This window comes from Talpa europaea (assembly GCF_964194135.1).
Source record: "Talpa europaea genome assembly, chromosome: 10".
In the NCBI taxonomy this organism is placed as follows: domain Eukaryota; kingdom Metazoa; phylum Chordata; class Mammalia; order Eulipotyphla; family Talpidae; genus Talpa; species Talpa europaea.
The window spans coordinates 14,130,354-14,144,572 of record NC_140077.1 but is presented as its reverse complement, the minus strand read 5'-3'; positions in this window follow the sequence as shown (position 1 = coordinate 14,144,572).

The window sequence follows — 14,219 nt, the reverse complement described above, 5'->3', positions numbered from 1 at the left end:
TTAAAGTTCAGATTAATAGTATCTTTTACTAATCAAATGCAGATTCAGTGTTTCTTAAACTTTTATATTGAAGGTTAGAATTTTATAGTTTTATTTTAAAGCTATACTCAATAAAGTCAGTTCAAAAGAACTTAAAAATTATTCAGAAATTTAAGAGTGATATGAATTAATTTTAAGATTGTGCTAATATGACAAAAAATAGTTGAGCATTTATAGTACTCTAATAGGTAGACATGCAAAGCTTTTGTAATTTTATTATACTTAGCCTATTTGATATTTCTATTTAGTTGTTTTTTTCTTTTTGCATAGAAGAACTGGGATGTAGGCCAGAGGTATGGGGGGGGGCTAGTTGGGGGGGAAGATTCATCAGAGACAGAGTGGGGAGCAGAACAGGCAGATCTACTGAAATATACTGCTGATGGGAGCAGTGGGCGAGACAGGAGAGGTCCGCTGTGCCATCTGTGGGTCAGCTCCCTGGCCAGGATAGAACTCAGGTGTAGAGGTGATTGCACTCAAACTTAACCCCTAGACCACCAGGGAAGCCCTCTATTTAGTTGTTGAATACTGTGATCCTATGGCATATTTCCAGGCATCCCAGTAAAGAAAGGCAGTAATCAAGGTTGTAAAAGCAGTATAGACTTCAGGAAATCACAATCTTTTGAGCCATTCCATCTTTTTTGGTCCACTTTTCCATACCTATTAAGATCTGTAATCATTAATAATTCCTTTTTTGATGAAGAGCATCTGGTAATCTGAGGTAAATCATTAAACCTCAGTTTCTGTATCTATGAACCAGGGATATTGCCAACATAATCTTTCTGAGGGTTAATTTGTTTCATTATAAATAAAGGCTTTTAGCACTTTCAACATGATGCTAAATTAACTTTAGAGATAAAGATGTCAACTTAAAGCATAATTTATCTATGGCACAATCTGTCATTTCAATAACCTCTAATTAGGACATAGCAGGCATCTTTAAGAGTTAAAACTTCCAAAATATTGACCATTGCCTATGTGTCAATCCTTTCAGATAGACTTGAGCCAGTTTAAGGGCCCCTGCCTTGCAAGTAGTTCCTTTTCGTTTGAAACTCAAAATTATGTGGAATGTTCCATGGTATTTATGATACTGATCATCTTTGTCTACCTCACTAAACTTGGTTTGCCTATCTCCTAACACTCATTGTCCTTATGCATCTTTATCTGGTTTGCTGAAGTGATAGAAAAGAAGACCAAACATATGGACTGGGAAATTATGAGAAAGCATGACTATACTGTGGAAAGTGTGCTCAAGACTAGGAGAACATAAAATTCCGATGTTAGGGTGTGATCTTGGTACATCTTTTTATTAAGACCTCTTTCTTTAGTTATCTACAAAAGATTTGAACTGGATGTTCTTTTAACTTTTGTTTAAAGACTTCAAAGAATTTAACTAATAAGGCAGAACTTTGACTTATTGATAATATGTTAGTGGGTGCTTCTAGTCTCTTAATCTTTGAAAATCTAGTTCCTTAAAGAAAATATATTCCTTAAATAGTTCTTAAATATTTAAGCCAAGAAAACCACCTCATTTTCTTGGTATTTAAGACAAGAAAATTACCGCTCTACAACTACCTCGTTTGTACATATACTTTTCTGTGCATGCTAGGTAGTCATGCCATTAAGTCCATTGGTAAGCACTAAAATTTTTAGCCTTATAGATTGTGCCTCTCAGTCAATGATATTTATAAATACCTGCGTAAGTAGTGTGTGATGGGCCTGGCTTTTTTCTTATATCTCTTTGAAGGGAGTACATTTTGACTGTGGGTAATCTGAATGACATGGTATTGCTAATAATCATGACTTTATAGCAATATCTGATATTTGAACATTTTGGCTTTAGGAAAATCACTCAGTGCCTCTTACTTTCCACTCATCTGTAAAAAGTTATTTTTGAATCTAGTTTTAAATACTCCAAGAGCACTTTCAATATAATCAATAGCCCTTACAGCAATAAGATGTTGGTGCCTTGTGGGATAATTAAACTTTCTTCCATTTGGGCACATAGAAAGTGCCATCTGTGTTACTCAGTGCTACTCAATGCCAGTCTTTTTTAAAGTTTTCTTGACTTTTACCTACTACAGTTCAGTTTTCCAGGCCTGTCAGTTGTATAAAAATTCTTGGCTGGCACTTGAAAGTAGTTTGTATCTTTTAGGATTGAAAGTGAGTAAAATTTCACTGGTCAACCTGAGAATGTTGCTTGTCAGACTCCAAATTGTATTCTAGAACTTTAAATACCTTCACAATTTTATAGCAACTTTCATCAAAGAACTGTAACTCAATGAACTTGCATTTGTTGTTGTTTTCTCAGAAAATATGCTGCTTTGAAGTCTCAGCATATCTTTGTTACTTTTTAAATGAAACAATAGGGCTGGTACTTGAAAGTGCAGCCATCTTTTTGTGTATGTTCTAGAAAACTGCTAAAACTGCCAAGAATTTTAAATTTAGAAAGACTTTTATAAGTAATAACTCCTTATAAGATTTTACTATTCCCAGCCTAGAAATAATACAAACCAGATTGATTTGAAGAAGTTGTGATATAGAGAAATAATTCACTTCAGCCACCACGTGCAGAGTATACTCTGTCATTATGGGGGCTACAAGCATAAACAAAGTGATCTGGAAAATTAAACCAGAAGTAAAAAAAAAAGTAAGAAAAATGGTAGGAAAAACTGACAGTGGCACTTTCTAAGTGCCCAAATGGAGGAAAATTTAATTATCCCACAACCAGCAGGTTCTTATTGCCATAACCTCCCATAACATTTCTTTAAAAAAGAAAAAGAAATCAAGGAATCATTTCTTATTCTCTTCCATTTCTCTAGCATATATTCATGACTCCTTCTCCCTAATATCCTAATATCTCTCTTGGTGTGGGCATACACGCACGCGCTTTCTGTCACGCACACGCACACCCCTCTCGTTCCTTTCTGTCTCCCAGCTGACTATGAGTTAGAGTTTCTAAAGTAATGTTTTCAAACTATTGGTATCAATATATTAGTTGATCATGAATTAATCTCACCAGTATTTTTTGTTGAGAAATAGTTGGCATAATATATTATCGTCAGGTGAACAACATGACTATTTGTATGTATTGCATCATGATCATCACAGAAGTCTAGTGAACATCTATTTTTTTTCTTGCGATGAGCTTTTAAGATCTATTCTCTTAGCAACACGTATTAACATCTTTATAATTTATTGCTAATACATTCTTATGACTTATTTTATAACTGAAAGATTGTATCTTTTGACCTCTTTCCCCCATTTTCTTTACCACCACTGCTGCCTCTGGCAATTATCAGTCTATTCTGTAATCTGTGAGTTGGGACATGGAGGGATTGGTTTTGTTTTTGTTTTAAGATTCCACATACAAATGAGATCATATAGTATTTGTTTTTCTCTGGCTAGCTTATTTCATTTAGCACAGTGTTCTCAAAATCCATCCATATTGTCACAATGGCAAGATTTCATTTTTTATGGCTAAATAATATTCTGTTGTGTATGTGTGTGCATACATACATGTTATGCGCATACATGTTTATACATACTATGTTCGTCTTTATCCATTATTATACCAATGGATTCTTAGTTATTTTGATAGCTTAGCCATTATAAATAATGCTGTAATGAACATGGTGCATATATCTTTTTAAATTTGTGTTTTTGTTTTCTTCTGATAAATACCCAGAAGTGGAATTGCTAGATTATATGGTAATCTTTTGTTTTTACTTTCTTGAAAGTAAAAACTTCGCCACAGTTTTCCACAGTAGCTGCTCCAATTTATTGGCCTCGCTAATCATTCCCTCCAGTAATGCACAAATCCCCTTCTTCCACATCCTTGCTAATTCTTGTTATTTTCTTGTCTTTTGGTAGTAATCATTCTAACAAGGCGTGAAGAGATACCTCATTGTAGTTTTGTTTTGCATGTCTCTGATGATTAATAATGCTGATCATTATTAATGATCTTTTCTTATACTGTCAACCATCTATGTGTCATCTTTGAAAACAATGTCTATTCAGGTGTAGCCATTGTTTAATCAGATGGTTTGTTTTTTGGGTGTTGAGTTGTGGGAGTTCTTTATGAATTTTGGATATTTATCCCTACCAAATACATGATTTGCAAGTATTTCCTCTCATTCAGTAGGTTGCCTCTTTACATTATTGATGATTTACTTTTGCTATGCAGAATCTTTTTAGTTTAATGGAGTCCCAATTGTTTATTTTTGCTTTCATTTCCTTCATTTTTGGTGTCAGACTGATTAGCATTTTTTAAGAATGAAATGTTAAAATAGAAAATATTGGCAGTTCCACAGAGTAGTGGGAAGCATGTCATAAAGTTGGTATATATCTTATGTACTTGTATATGATTAAAATATGAAATTTACTTCTTATTGTGGATTGCTATTTTTTTTTTAAAGTTTGAAAGCCACCATTTGAGAGAGTTTTATCTGTTTGTGTCTTGAGCCCAGTGTTCTTTAAACATACATGTTGGATAGTCACTGCATAAATATTTGGATAAGATTTTTAAAACTAGAATTTTGTTTATACTTGATATCTTGTTTCTAATCTGCATGTCAGAAGAAAACCCATAGTGTGACAAGTTGTGTAACATTACTTTTTTTAAATCTGTTTTCTAAATCATTCTCAATTCAGAGAACACTGTTCAAAGAATAAGTTGTTTTCCTTAATGGAATTCAGGCTGGTTTGCACTGACTTTGTGTAGATGTGGTATTAAAAATAGGATTGGTAATTTTAAAAAGAAGGTGCCCTGAAACTGAATTTTTTAACATCTAGAAGCAGAAATACTCTGCTTAGAATTGTTATTCAGGGTTAAGTGGAACTAGAATTACCACTTATTTCCCTTAAAGCATTCCTTCTTGGGAGGCAGTATGAGGAAGGTACAGGACTCCTTTCCACGCGGTGGCAATACTAGTACTTTTTATTTTTGAGCCTAGGTAAAACTTTTCCAACCTATCAGTGTTACTGAACTGGTGGAATTAGCACTTGAATTAGTACTAGCTGCTACCCCTCGGTCTGGACGGTGATTAAAATCATGGGCTTTAGAGATTAACAGACTAGATTTATATCCTGGCCACCACGTACAAGTTTTTATTCAAATACATTTTTAAAGGGGGCGGGGAGTATACTTATAAGTGATTTAATTTTTTATTAAGGTGAGAATTAGGACAAGTTTCTCTTTTTACTTTGCCTGTGGATGTGTAATTTTTTGTCGTTTTTTGAAAAGGCTACTCTGAAAGAGCCATTTTTGTTTATTTTTTTTTAAGATTATTTATGCATACAAGAGCTGGGGGACAGACCAGAGACAGTGGGGAACAGGCAGATTGACTGAAGTACACTGCTGAGGGGAGCAGCGGGCAAGACAAGAGAGGTCTGCTGTGCCATCTGGGTTGCTCCCTGGCCAGCCGGGGATCAAACTCATGCTGCAAAGACTGTGGATTGCTTCATAGTGCGGTGCTTAACCCTTGCGCCACCAGGGAGACCCTGAAAGAGCCCTTTTAAAGGATATTTTCAAGCTTTTGAAGAATCACTAGAATTTTTGTATATATACAGTGGTTTTAAATAAAAATGAAAGAATTTGTTATAGAGCATTGTAAAGAGAGTTTAATGGGCTTTATTGGGATTTCCTTTATATTGTGGTTGTTTTTTTTTCTTTTTAAGTTTAGGCTGGGTGGTTCCTATAAGAAATAAAGCAATTATATTCTCTGTAAAAGAAACCTTGAGTAATGATGGAAAGACAACATGAGCAGTGAAGAATTTTATTCCATGATCACAAGGAACCATTTAAGATTCTAAGGAAGAGAAAGACATGATCAGATCAAGCTTAAGCATTTGAAATTTAATAATAATAACTCTATAGGGTGGATTGTGGACTCTGGTCAGGAAAGCCTAGATACAAAGGGGTGGGGTAGAAAGTTTTTCATAGCTGTTCTAAATGAACTCAAACAACTTGAAATAAATTCAACTTCAGACTAATAAAACTAGAAGTATTTTGCATATGCTGCTTAAGTATTGTTGAAGTTGTGGAATTTATTCAAATTCAAGGACCTACAACTAATGTGAGGAAAAAGCTGTTCCTTTAGAGAAGTCTGTCTGTAGGGCCTATTGTTATTGCTCTCTTCTCTAGGCTGCTTTTCCTCCCAGCACCCAAAAAAGAATATATTTATTTTGCTGTAGTGAGTAATATAGGCTTGATTCCCTAGTCTAATTAAAACAGTCCCCTTCAGAAAAAGAATGAAGAAAGACTTCGGGAACTATCTGACTCCATGAGGAAAGGAAATATAAGAGTTATAGGAATACCAGAAGGAGAGGAGAGAGAAGTAGGAACAGAGAAAATATTCAAAGAGATAATTGAAGAGAACTTCCCAAATGTGAAGGAGCTGAAAATTGATATACAAGAAGCAAGAAGAACACCAAACTTCTACAACGAAAGGAAAAATACAGCAAGATACATAATAGTAAAGCTCCCAAGAATCCAGGACAAGGAAAAAATAATGAAGCTGGCAAGAGGGAAGAAACAGATAACATTCAAAGGAAAGCCAATCAGGCTGATATCAGACTTCTCCGAAGAAACACTACGGGCAAGGAGAGAGTGGAGGGACATAGTCAACAGACTCCAAGAAAACAGATGCCAACCAAGAATACTCTATCCCGCAAAGCTCTCCTTCCTCTTTGAAGAAAGAATATGGACCTTCCCAGACAAACAGAAACTCCAGAATTTCATTACAACTAAACCCCCACTCCAAAAAATACTACAAGGACTCCTAAAGCCAGAACCTCAGAGGGACGAATAACAATGAAAGAAGGCCAAAAAAAAAAAAAAGTTATTAAAAGAATAAATAAATAAAATCAAAGGAAAGACAAACACAATGGCAAATACAGATGTTAACATATCAATATTAACTCTAAATGTAAATGGACTAAACTCTTCAATAAAAAGACACAGAGTTGCAGCCTGGATTAAGAAACAAAACCCAACCTTTTGCTGTCTCCAGGAAACACATTTAGCTACAAAAGATAAAAATAGGCTCAAAGTTAAAGGATGGAAAACAATCCTACAAGCAAATGGACCAAAAAAGAAAGCAGGAACAGCTATCCTTATATCAGATAAAACAGATTTCAAACTCAAAAAGATAAAAAGAGACCCCAATGGTCACTACGTTATGATCAAGGGGACAATACTTCAAGAAGAAATAACACTCATTAACATATACTCACCAAACGAAGGAGCACCAAAATATATCAGACAACTGTTGTCCTCTCTGAAAAGAGACATCAGAGAAAACACATACGTAGTGGGAGACTTCAACACACCACTATCAACAATGGATAGATCAACAAGACAAAAAATAAGTAAAGAAACCAAAGCTCTAAATAAGGACCTAGAGCAATTGGGCTTAACAGACATCTATAGAACACTAAACCCCAAAAAAACAGAGTACACATTTTTCTCAAGCGCACACGGATCATTCTCCAGGATCGATCACATACTGGGGCACAAGACAAACATCAACAGATACACCAAGATTGAAATCATATCAACCATCTTTTCTGACCATGAAGGCATCAAACTAGAAATAAACCATAAAAAGAAGGCAAGGAACTTTCCTACCTCATGGAGATTAAAAACCACACTACTGGAAGACCACTGGACTAATGAGGAGATCAAAGAAGAAATTAAAAAATTTTTTGAATTGAACGACAAGGAGGACACCAATATCCCAAATGTATGGGATGCAGCAAAAGCAGTAATAAGAGGAAAATATATAGCAATAGAAGCTCACATCAAGAAACAAGAAAGAACTCAAAGAAACAACCTAATCTCGAAGCTCAAAGATCTAGAAAAAGAACAACAAAAAAACCCCAAAACCAGTAGAAGAAAAGAAATAATAAAAACCAAAGCAGAAATAAATGAAATTGAAACTAAAAAAACAATCCAAAAGATCAATGAAACCAAGAGCTGGTTCTTTGAAAAAATCAATAAAATAGACAAACCCCTAGCCAGGCTCACAAAGGAAAAAAGGGAGAAAGCACAAATAAACAGGATCATCAATGAAAGAGGAGAAATCACAACGGACACAGCAGAAATCAAAAGAATAATCAGTAACTACTATGAACAGTTATATGGAAACAAGTTTAACAATCTAGAGGAGATGGACAAATTCCTACAACTCTACAATCACCCAAAGCTAGATAAAGAAGAAATAGAACACCTAAACAGACCAATTACAATTAGCGAAATTGAAATGGTAATCAAAAACCTCCCCAAAAACAAAAGCACAGTACCTGATGGATTTACAAATGAATTCTACCAAACATTCAGAGACGAATTAGTGCGTATCCTTCACAAACTCTTCCAAAAAATTGAGAAGGAAGGGACAATACCAAACACGTTCTATGAAGCCAACATTACACTAATACCAAAACCGAACAAGGACAACACAAAAAAGGAAAACTACAGGCCAATCTCCCTAATGAACACTGATGCAAAAATCCTCAATAAAATTTTAGCCATCAGAATCCAACAATGTATCCATAAGATAATTCACCACGACCAAGTAGGATTCATTCCAGGGACACAAGGATGGTTTAACATCCGAAAATCAATCAACGTTATCCAACACATCAACAAAAAGAAATATAAAAACCATATGATAATATCAATAGATGCTGAGAAAGCTTTCGGCAAAGTGCAACACCCATTCATGATAAAAGCCCTTGAAATTCTTGGGATACAAGGAACATACCTCAACATCATAAAGGCCATCTATGACAAGCCAACAGCCAGTATCATTCTCAATGGTGAAAAGCTGAAAGCAATTCCATTAAGATCTGGAACAAGACAAGGATGTCCACTCTCACCACTGCTTTTCAATATAATACTGGAAGTCCTAGCTAGGGCAATAAGACAAGAGAAAGACATCCAAGGAATCCAAATAGGAAAAGAAGAAGTCAAACTATCACTATTTGCAGACGATATGATATTATACATAGAGAACCCCAAAAACTCCACAGAAAAGCTAATTCAACTCATCAATCAGTTCAGTAAAGTGGCAGGATACAAAATCAACACGCAAAAGTCAGTAGCCTTCCTATACACAAACAATAAATCTGAAGAAGAAGAAATAAAAAAAAAACCATCCCTTTTGTTATTGAAACAAAAAAAATCAAATATTTGGGAATAAATCTAACAAAAGAGGTAAAGGACCTATACAAAGAAAACTATAAAACACTGTTAAAAGAAATAGAGGAAGACACAAAGAAATGGAGAGACATCCCCTGCTCATGGATTGGAAGAATAAACATTATTAAAATGGCCATCCTTCCAAAAGCAATATACAGATTCAATGCTATTCCAATCAAAATTTCAATGTCATTCTTCAAAGAAATAGAACAATTATTGATGAAATTCATATGGAATCACAAAAAACCCCGAATAGCCAAAGCTCTCCTGAAAAAAAAGAAGGGAGTGGAGGCATCACACTCCCAGACTTCAAACTATACTACAAAGCCATAATAATCAAAACTGCATGGTATTGGAACAAGAACAGACATACAGACCAATGGAATCGAATAGAAAATCCAGAAATAAACCCACAGATTTGTGGTCAACTAATCTTTGACAAAGGAGCAAAGACTATGCATTGGAGCAAAGAAAGTTTGTTCAATAAATGGTGCTGGGAAAACTGGGTCGCTACATGCAAAAGAATGAAGCTTGACCACTACCTCACACCATACACAAAAATCAACTCAAAATGGATTAAAGAACTAGACATAAGACCTGAAACCATAAAATATATAGAAGGAAATATAGGCAAAACACTACGTGATTTGCACATCAAAGACATCTTTACAGACACATCACCCAAAGCAGTGATAGTGAAGGCAAAGATGAACAGCTGGGACTACATCAAATTAAAGAGCTTCTGCACAGCAAAAGAGACAATAACAAAAACAAAGAGAAACCCCACCAACTGGGAGAACATTTTTGCACCCAACACTAATGATAGAGGACTGATCACAAAAATCTGCAAAGAGCTGATGAGACTCAACAACAACAAAGAAAATAATCCAGTCAAAAAATGGGCAGAAGAGCTAAAAAGAAACTTCTCTGAAGAGGAAATGCAAATGGCCAACAGGCATATGAAAAAATGTTCAACATCACTTGTCATCAGGGAAATGCAAATCAAAACTACCATGAGATACCATCTTACACCAGTGAGAATGGCACATATTAAAAAAACTAGCAACAACAAATGTTGGCGAGGGTGTGGAGAAAAAGGAACTCTTCTGCACTGTTGGTGGGAGTGCAAACGGGTCCAACCACTGTGGAAAGCTGTGTGGAGATTTCTGGACCTACTAAACATAGAGCTTCCATATGATCCAGCAATTCCACTCCTAGGTATTTACCCAAAGGACACAGAAACATCAATTCCAAAGAACACCTGCACCCCTATGTTTATAGCAGCACTGTTTACAATAGCTAAGCTTTGGAAACAACCCAAATGCCCAAAAATAGATGACTGGATCAAGAAGATGTGGTACATATATACCATGGAATATTACTCAGCATACAAAAAAGATAAACACATGCAATTTGCAGCAACATGGATGGCGCTGGAAGGGATCATGCTCAGCGAAATAAGCCAAAAAGAAAAAGAAAAATACCGGATGGTCTCACTCATAGCAGGAATCTAGAAAACTTATATAAGGGACCAGGAAAATGAATAACTATAAGAAAGTGAAAATCAAAATCAACAAAAAACTATGAACCAGAGACACTTTTAGGGGGGCGGGGGCGGGAGGGGAGGGATTGGGGTCAGAATGGGGGGGCTGCAATTGTATGGGGAATATAACAATAAAACTTATTATCTAAAAAAAAAAAATAAAAAAAAATAAAACAGTCCCCTTCATTACAAAATGTCGTGAGGATACCTCTGGGTAAACTTTTCAGTGATTGAGAACAGAATAGACATTTAGAATATGCATATATGCATTACTAATAGCGCTTAAAAATTTCAATTGGGAAGCCCATTTTTCAGATGCTTAATAATAATAATAATACAGTCTGCTGAGAAATGGTAGGAAAAACCACTCTGCTTGTGTTAAAATAGGTCTGTTAGTAAGCTTGCATTGCCTTTTATGCAATCATGAAGTTCACCTATTTCTTTAAAATCCATATAACTTTTTAGCACAAAAATAATTGATTAAAATACTTTACCAGTAGGACTAATTAAATTTTAAGCACCAATTCTTTAAGCAACATTGATCCTATATGTAAGATGAACTATGTTTATCCCATTGCTGTGTTCCCTGCATAATTATTACCATTTCCCTGGCATATACCTTCCTTAATGTGAGAAGCTTCCCCTGTAAATGGGTAAATCCTTTTCACTAGGTGATAGTAGCTTCTGAACTGGAAGCACCCAGAAAAATTTAATCAGCTTTCCGTCCATACCTCTGGTACAAGGCCCTGCATATAGATGTTCAATAAATATTTATTGAAGGAAGGGAGAATGGGAAAGAGAGAAGGAGTAGAACCTTTGGCATATTTTCAGGTTATTATTCTTGAAGTACTGTGCAGGGGGACTCATTTTATGATGTCAGACCAATTTGGGGATGTTCTGTAAGTATAAAGATAATTACTTATTTTTACATTATATAAGTAATTTTATTGTGTTGAGTAAAAATTATTTAGTATTTTCCATTTGATAGCATAATCTTCCAAAAAGACATTTGGTGATAGGTGACCTATGGGCAACTGTGCATACTTGTCAAAATCATTTTGCTTCTTTCATTTTTCCCCAATTTTATGGACATATAATTGACATAACAGTGTATGTTAAAGATATACAAAGTGGTGATTCGATAACATATATATTATGAAATAGTTACAATATAGGTTAATTGACACATCCTTTACCTCACACACTTACCACTTAGTTGTTGTGATGGGAGTGATAGAAACATTAAAGCTCTACTCTCATAGAGTTTCCAGTGTACGATCCAGCATTGTTAACTGTGGTCACCATGCTGTACACTAGGCCATCAGAACTTACTCATCTCATAGCTGAAACTTTGTGTGCACCCTTTGACCAGCGTTTCCCCACCTTCCCTACCCATAAGGCCCTGGCAACCACCTTCCTACAATCTGTTTCAATGAGTTTGATGTTTTTAGATTCCATATATAAGTAAGGTCATACAGTATTTGTCTTTGACTTATTTCATTTAGCATTATACCCTCAACGTCCATCCATGTTGTCACAAATGATGGGATTTCCTTCTTTTAATAGCTGAATAATAGCTGGTGTGTGTGTGTAACACATTTTTAAAATCCATTTATCAATTGATGGGCACTTAGGTTGTTTCCATGTCTTGGTTATTATGAATCATGCTGCAAGCTTTTCTCATATCTGGCGTATCTAAAATGTTTTCAAAGTTTGAAATAATATTTCAATTTGTAAGAGTTGGTATGCAAAATTGTGAATTTTTGGTGCTTATCGTCAGTTCAAAAATCTATGCAGAATCTTACTGTTGAGCATCTAGGTATAGAGGAATGCCATGCTATCAGTCTTGTATCTGTATCCTTAATAGACATCCCCAATTCTCATTCCAAACTTAAATACTTTGAAATTTCTTGTATTAAATGCCAAGATAATGAACTTTTGAATTTTTGAAAAGATCTTATTTCCTTTCTTGAATATCATTTCCTCATTTATTGGCAGCTTGTATAAGCTTCAATTGTTTGATATTCAGGACAGAATGTAGACTAAAGGTCTTAAAATTTCATACCTCTCGTGTGTTTCATGATAGGTGAAATAGTATGTGTCAACATAAAGTGGGCTCGGAGACAGAAATTGTTGCTTTGAATATTGCCTCAGACATAAACAGTATGTTTTCGGCAGGTTCAGGATTCACTGAACCTTTAGGTTATCAACCTTTACTTCATTGTGTAGTCACAAAGATAAAATAAGATAGAAAGCGTAAGAGTATGTGATTAGTTCTTACTTAAAAGGATGGTTAAATATCTTTCTCTTTACTCATTTATAAATGCTTTTTAATCATCAAGAGTTTTTCAAACTGCAAGCTTTTACTTAATCAGTGTTTCACTTACTAGTTTCTTAAACCAATGCTAGGACCATGAAATAAATGCCACCCCCACAGTTTCTTACTTTTTACTGTGTTTTAATAAAATTATCTTATAAGCATCAACAAATGCAGTTAGACACAAGCTTATTGTCTGCTGTATCCTTCAGTAAGCTAAACAATGCTGCTAGGATTGAGAAATACATAAAATCTAATTAAGGGCAACATTTGTGTACCCTTTTATTAATAATGAACTAAAACAGAATTTATTTCGGTGAACTAAAAGAGAATTCATTTCCTTGCTAAGTCATTTCCCAGTTATTGAATACCCACTTAGTCTGTACGTGGCCATTAAAAGACAACATGACATTTACTAATATGTATGTTATTTGTTTACTTTTTTTCAACTTTAATTCTCCTTGAAATTCCTCTCTGGCAGCAGTAAACTGATCTAAGGAGTACAAATGGACTTATTATAAAGAGCTTCTAAGAAAACTAGGTTTCAGAGATTGACTACCTCTAGATGTCTCATAACCCAGCTGAATATGGGAAGTTTCTGACAATTAGTGCTCTAGACACCACATTTTTGTGGTGGTAAATACCACAAAAAAAAAAAAAAAAAAAAAAAAAAAAAGATGGTGGTAAACACCAAACGTTGGTAAGCTGAGCTAATACAGCAAAACCTAGCTTTTGAAGAATATAGTATAACCAGTCATCTTACTAACAGTGGAATGCTGTGTTTTAAAAAAAGACAGAAAAGCTGACATTTATGCTATGAAGACATTTAATGATCAGATTAGATATTCATTCTTCAGTGGAGTGTTCCCCCCAAGCTCATTGTTTTGCATTTCCTTCACTTATAAGTTTATTTCCAATCACAAAATCAGAACTTCATTAAAACAGTATGATGCAAAGTGTTTTAAAACCATTTTTCATGAATTTTTTGTGTCATACGCAATCGTAATTTAGACTGTTGATTGCTGTTGGCAGATAGAAGGAAAGAATTTTAACATGTCTGAGTTGGTCCAAGGCAGCTTTAGAAATGAGTTCTATTCAAGAAGACACTAGAGACAAGTAGA